We start from the raw sequence: 7,119 nt of genomic DNA, 5'->3' as shown, positions 1-7,119 counted from the left end.
GGTCTGAGTTCTGCTGCAATGGTTGCCAGACAACTGAAGCGGTCACGAGACGCTCACGTGGATAGAAAACTGTTTTTTGGCAACGAATAAAGGGTGCATTATTTTTAAAATACCGGGTTTGCAGCTTTTCAGAACATTATACACAAAGAATGTGTATTGAATATTGAACCGCGTTGAACTCTCGAATGTACTTGACGTGACTTCATTCTAGTTGCGCTGTCGACCAACGGTGCGCGCATGGTCGCTTGCGATGCGCCTCAAAACGAGAATTTCAACGGTGCCTCCTAAATTCTGGAAGCAATGAATTGGGAAAGTATTTGGGATTTATGTTCTTAAAAGGTAGTTCAAGCAGACAAAATTAAGTAAAGACAAATACATTTTCTGTTGAAGACTCTTTAAGGTTGCTCAGAGGTCCAAGTGAAACCGAATACACCGACATACTTAAAAAAGTTTCGCGGATACGTCCGAAGTATCTTTAAAAAATCTTGCAGGTACGTGCGACGTATCTTTCAGAAATACTGCGGGTACGTCCAACGTACCTTTAGACACAGCGTATAAAAATTCATGGTCGATCGCTTTACTACACTAATCGTTTCCATGACCAGTTTTTCGCGGAAAGAAATTTTTTCTAACTCTCAGAGCAATTTAAATATCTTGGCAGTGACCAATAACTAGGTTGTGAAAAAATTACAGTTGGTAGGAAGAGCACCGCGTTTCCTTGGCACAAGGCGTTCACAGCTACTGGCGTTGTCTTAAGATGTGCCTTGAGGGGAAGCAATACGTTGTTCTTGGGCGATATTTAGACATTTTTTACAGCTCTTACAACTTTTTATGAGATAATGCAGCTGCATAATTTGTTTGTAGTAGTAGTATTATGTGGGTGTTTATGGCGCAAGGGCAGCCAAGACCAAAGAGCACCAAGATAATATTTAGTGGTCCTTCGCTGTCATTTTAGTGTCTAAATTGTGTATGTTTTCAGTATGATCCTAATACTAAAAGAGCTTAATATATGGGTGTAAGGGGCCCCGAAATTAAAAATATGAAGATGGTCATAATGGTAAATGAAGGTGACCATGATGGATGCAAAACCCTCGGTAGCTCTCTTAATGCTGAGAGATCCGAAAGTTACATGTGGTACGAGATGAGATTTAAAAAATCGGCTTCGGCGAGATATGATAATACACGTTCGTTCGTGACCACTGGTTCGTCTCCTAAAAATAAAGAGGGATGAGGTGGAATTCTGTACTTGTATAAATCAGGGAAGTGTCGCTCTCTCACATGTTTTAAGGATTTGCATTCGATTAATATATGTAGTACTGAAAGCCGCTCGGCACATCGGTTGCAGACTGGGGGTGATGAACCAGATAGGAGATACGAATGTGCGCCATGTGTATGGCCTATTCGAAGCCTGCACATGGATGTTTCATTGAACCTATTTTGTTTGTCTCTCATGTATTTGCCTATCTGGGGTTTTATTGTGTGTAGTTTATTGTGTGTTTGTTCATCCCAGTGTTGTTGCCAGCGTTCGCGGAGACGTCGTTGTATTACTGGTTTCATGTCCTCGTATGGTACCTGTGAGATTTCGACATCACTGCGCAAAGCGGCCAGCGCAGCATTTTTGTCTGCGATCTCATTTCCTCGTATACCACAATGCCCTGGAACCCAGCATACTATTATCTTCAGCCCCAGAGCATGTGCTGTCACCATTTTCTGACTGACTCTGTTCATGATCACATTGCGACTCTGCTTTTGTGAGTGTAGTGACCTGACCACGCTCAGAGAATCTGTAAAAATAATTGATTGCTGTGTTTTTGTTCGTGTAATGTGCTGTAGTGTTAGAAGAATTCCATGTGCTTCTGCCGTGAAAATTCCAGAATTTACATTCATCATTTTTCCCCTGCAAAAGTTAGGGCCATGTGCAGCACACGAAACAGCAGTAGCACTTTTCGAGCCATCTGTATAGAAAGCATTGTACTGCTGGTACTTGTGTTGTACGTGTAGAAAATGTTGTACAATGAGCTCTCTTGGTGCATTCTTCTTAACGATTTGTCTGAAGGAAAAGTCGCAGGCAAATGATGACACATCCCAGGGTGCAGTAAGGTCTGTTACACTGGTTTCATAGAGTTCATTGAAGGATATCCCTAGTTCTTCAGCTTGTCTTCTCACTCGCAAAGCGAAAGGCGGAGAAAGTGAAGGACGGTTTGAAAACAGGCTCGTTGTGGATGTGTCTTTGATAATAGTGTTACACGGATTTCTTATATTTGAAGACATCTTAAGAGCATACGTTAGGGCCGTAAACATGCGCTGGTACTCCAAACACCACCGGTCACACTCTACGTACAAACTCTCAGCGGGGCTTGTACGGAAAGCGCCAGACGCAAGACGGAGCCCGAAGTGTAGAACTGGGTCTAGCATTTTTAAAGCAGTTTTGCTGGCTGAGCCATATATCCCGCTTCCATAGTCTATGCGGGACGTAACCAAGCTGGTAAAAAGATGCAAGAGGCACTCCTTGTCTGCACCATAGGACTGATGAGACAGGACTTTCAGTATGTTTATTGTTTTTAAGCATTTTAATTTGGTTTTCTTTATATGTGATATAAACGTCAGTCTTTCATCAATGACAAGGCCCAGAACTTGTGTTCTTTTGTGACAGCTAACGGTAGTCCATTTAAAGTAAGGTCAGGTTCAAGACAGAGCCCACGACGTTCTGAGAACAGGATACAGGTACTTTTGTGTGGGTTTAATTTAAAGCCATTCTCTTCAGTCCATTTAGAGAGTTTATTTATACCTAGTTGAATCTGCCTTTCACACATTGAGAGGTTACAAGACTTGTAACTAATCTGTACATCGTCAACGTACATGAAGCATGATATTGAAGGTGGCAACGACTTTCTGAGCGTGTTCATTTTGATAATAAATAAAGTACAGCTCAATACTCCACCCTCAGGAACCCCTTTTTCTTGTACAGACACTCTGGAGAGTGCCGTCCCAACCCTTACACGAAATGTCCGTTCTGACAAGTATCCTTCTACTGTGTTAAGCATATTTCCTGATATACCAATAGATTTGAGGTCACGAAGAATGCCGTAGCGCCAAGTAGTATCGTATGCTTTCTCAAGGTCAAAAATACAGAGAGAAAATATTGTTTATGTATGAAGGCATCTTTGACATGTGACTCGAACGCTACCAGCTGGTCTGTTGTGCATCTACCTGAACGAAATCCTGCCTGGCAGTTATCCAGGATACCATTATATTCAAGGTAATATGTCAGTCTTTTATTTATCATTTTCTCAAATACCTTACTTAGACAACTGGTGAGGGCCGGTAGCTTGTTGGGAGCGAGGCATCTTTCCCTTCCTTCAGTATAGCCACTACAATTGCCTCTCTCCAAGAGGTAGGGAAGCGTCCTGCAAGCTATATTTTGTTGTAAAGGTAAAGGAGTGTTTCGAGAGTGTCTGGGTGGAGGTTCTGGATCATAGTGTACGTGATACTGTCTGGCCCAGGTGAAGAAGCCCTACAAGTGCCGAGAGCAAGCATCAGCTCCTGCATAGTGAGTTCAGAGTTGTACCGCTCTTCTGATGGTCTGTTATCCCGAATCGGCTTGCGTTCCACAGATTTCTTGTAGTGGATGAATGTATTTGTGTAATGGGCAGAGCTCGATATGTATTCAAAATGTTGTCCAAGTACATTTGTTGGTCTAAAAGCGTGTCACCAGTAGCACACACCAAAGGTACATTGTGCGTTTTCTGTCCTTTGAACTTTCGAATTCTATTCCGTACTTTCCACGCATCTGTATACGAATTTATTGAAGTTAAAAAAGACCGCCAGCTATCTCTTTTGGCCTGCCGGCGAGTGCGCCTACCCAGTGCCTTTGATCGCTTGAAGGCTACTAAGTTTTCAGCCGTTGGATATCTGCGTAATACACCCCACGCCTTATTTTGTGCCTTTCGCGCAAGTCTGCATTCTTCATTCCACCAAGGCCTCCGAAGATTACGAGTGCCGCTCGAGCTCTGCGGAATGGCGTTTTCGGCAGACTCAAGAATATGCGATGTGAGGAAGCTACAAGATTCATCAATGCCTAAATGGCTGATGGTAGTGTAGGGGAGTTTTGATTTTTCCCTAAACTTTCCCCAGTCGGCATCACATTCCCTGAATTTTTTATGTGGAATTGAATTGTGGGGGCCAGATTCTCGACATCTTAGGGTGACTGGGAAGTGGTCACTTCCGTATGGGTTAGTGTCCACTCCCCATTCAACAAGCGGAAAAAGAATAGAAGAGCCTATAGCCAGATCGATGTGCGAGTATGTGTGGTGTGTTGTACTGTAATATGTGGGCTGTTTTTTATTGAATAGGCAGGCTCCGGATGATAAAAGAAACTTTTCCAGCAAGCGACCTCGGGCATCCGTGCGTTCCGACCCCCAGAGTTTACAGTGAGCATTAAGGTCGCCTACTAGTAGAAAAGGTTCCGGAAGCTCGCCAATAAGAGATTCGAATTCTGAACTTGACAGGTGGTAGCCAGGAGGAATTTATAAGCAGCAGACTGTAACTAACCTGTTAAACATTATTGCCCGGACAGCCACTGCTTCGAGGGCAGTAAGTAGCTGAAGCGATTGACAGGGAACAGATTTTTGCACAACAATTGCTACACCACCAGACGAGTGAGTGCAGCTGTCTCTGTCTTTCCTGAATACCGCGTATTGAATGAGGAAGTTGGTTTGTGTGGGTTTTAAATGTTTTTCTTGTACGCACATGATATTTGACTGGTGTTTGTGCAGAATTTCATAGACGTCATCGAGGTTTCTCATTAGGCCCCTACAGTTCCATTGGACAATTTTTTGAACTGCCATAAAAGACCACAAAGAAAATTGATGCTGCTAGTAGAGTAGTTCCATTATTCAAATAGTCTTTTATGTGCCTATTATGTGTTCTGTGTAGGAGCTGTTACCCTGGGCAGTGGCTTTTTTTGGCGCTCAACAGAGTGCCGCCTCTCCTTGGACGTCTGTGATGCCGGTGAGGATGGCGTCACATCCATTTCATCATCTGATTCCCTTGGAGTTGCCATTGGGTTACGTTCCTTCGCACGGGCGCCCCGAGGGACGCTAGGTGGCCGAGGCCCATGAGCAGGCCGCGGCGGGGCCGATGACGCAGGGGCAGTCGCTGCTCCCGTGTCAGTGTTCCCAGTACCCCCAGAGCCACAGAGGGGCATTGCAACAGGCACAGGAGAGGCGACGCCACTTCTGAGCGTGTTTGTCGCCACTGTGACTGCGGAGTCCGCAGGCACTGTGGCGGCGTGGGCTGCCGAAGGCAGCACGGTGGGGAGCGATGGCGCGACCAAGTCAGCAGTGCTGTACTGGGTTCCCACGGAAACCTGACGCCGCCCCACCCCCCGGCGAGCAGCGTCGGCGTAGCTTCCTGAAGGAAGCATTGCACGTCTTTTCCGAGCCTCTGGGTATGAGATGTTTTCAGTTACTTTCAGATTTATTATTTCCTACTCGTCTTTGAACTTCTGACATGACCGAGAGTAAGCGGCGTGAGGCCCATCACAGTTACAACATTTGAACTGCGCGGTGCGGCAATCGTCCGTCTTGTGATCGTGCTCTGAGCATTTTGCGCATCTTTCTTGGCCTCGACAGTGGTTAATACCGTGCCCGTACCGTTGACACTTAAAGCAGCGTCGCGGATTCACGATGTATGGTCTCGTCTTGCAGTGGAGGAAACCTGCTTTTACAGACTCTGGTGGGGTGCTACGGTCAAACGTCAGGATTATATGTTTGGTTCTTATCTTTTTTCCATCGCGCCTCATTGTGATACGTCTGACTGCTGTAACACCTTGCTCACGCAGGCCTTCGAGGATATCAGCATCACTTTCATTGAGAAGTTCAACTGACGAGATAACTCCTTGGCAGCTATTGAGATTACGGTGGGGTGTCACAGTGATCGGTAGATCTGCAATGCTTGTTTGCTTTAATAAGCTAGAAGACTTTTCTTTACTCTTGACTTCAATCAGCATGTCACCAGAGGTTAGCTTTTTTGCCTCGTAGTTTTTTCCGACAACACTTTCGATAAATTTTGCGATCAGGAACACGGACTTGGTGGCGATTGGTGTTTCTTTGTCCACTGATTGCATGACCAAAAATCGTGGGTAGTTCTCCGGGTTTTCGAACACAAGGTTTGAAACTGGCTTGAAGATAGCTTCGGTGCGGGTCCTCTTCGGGGCCCGATCATGTTTAGAAAAGGGTTTAGAAAATACCATGCGAAATAGTATAGAGCAGGGAACAGGGGTGCTTTCTTCTGTAGCCTTACCCTGATAACTAGAGAGGACCCGGAGCTCCCCATCCACTAAACGGACAGGGAGCCCATCGGCCGGAGCTTGACCAAGGCTCCGACGGCCACCGTTAGAGGCTTCTATCCCTCCGCCTTTCGACTTATTGCCACGGTTGGTCACAGCGTGAGTGTGGGGGGCTCGGGTTCCGCGGTGTCGCCAGTACCGTCACCAAGATTGCTCAAGGTGCCCCGTGCGGGCCATAATTTGTTTGTACTATTGGCGGTATGTGCAGGAAAATAAAGCATGAATCGACAAGCTGGCTTTGCTGCATTTAGAAGGCTGCAGAAAAAATCTCGGTTCAGTGAAGTGCACTTACGGTCCGCCATTCGCAGCCTTGGGGGCAGCTCAATGTAAATAATATTTTCTCGTCTAAAACAAAAAGGACTCGGATTAAACTTACAGGAATAAATATCCTTATTACACCCTTTCAAATGATCGAAAGTTTATATTTTTATATGGAGCGACACACAGAGCGATAAGTGCCTGAACACAAGCAATATTGCAAAATTTTTAAAATTTCATGTGTTTAGCGTTTCGAAACTACTGACTTCGTGACTCGTATTTTTCCCGCACTTACTGTCAACAATGGAAACAAGCTATGCAGCTGCGTATCTCTGGAGAAGTTGTAAAGGCTGCAAAAATTTCTAAATATTGTCCGACAACACTGCATTGCTTCCCCGAAAAGCACATTAGCATACACTAGCGGTGAATGCAGTTTAACAAGGAAATACGGTTCTTTTCCTACCGAATGGAATCGTTTTACCGTGCTCCGTATAATATTTCATTTTTTGCGA

The sequence above is a fragment of the Haemaphysalis longicornis genome, unplaced genomic scaffold (genome assembly GCF_048455015.1).
Source record: "Haemaphysalis longicornis isolate Haplotype H1 unplaced genomic scaffold, Haemaphysalis longicornis Haplotype H1 scaffold_4, whole genome shotgun sequence".
Taxonomy (NCBI): domain Eukaryota; kingdom Metazoa; phylum Arthropoda; class Arachnida; order Ixodida; family Ixodidae; genus Haemaphysalis; species Haemaphysalis longicornis.
Note: the sequence above shows the minus strand (reverse complement) of the source record.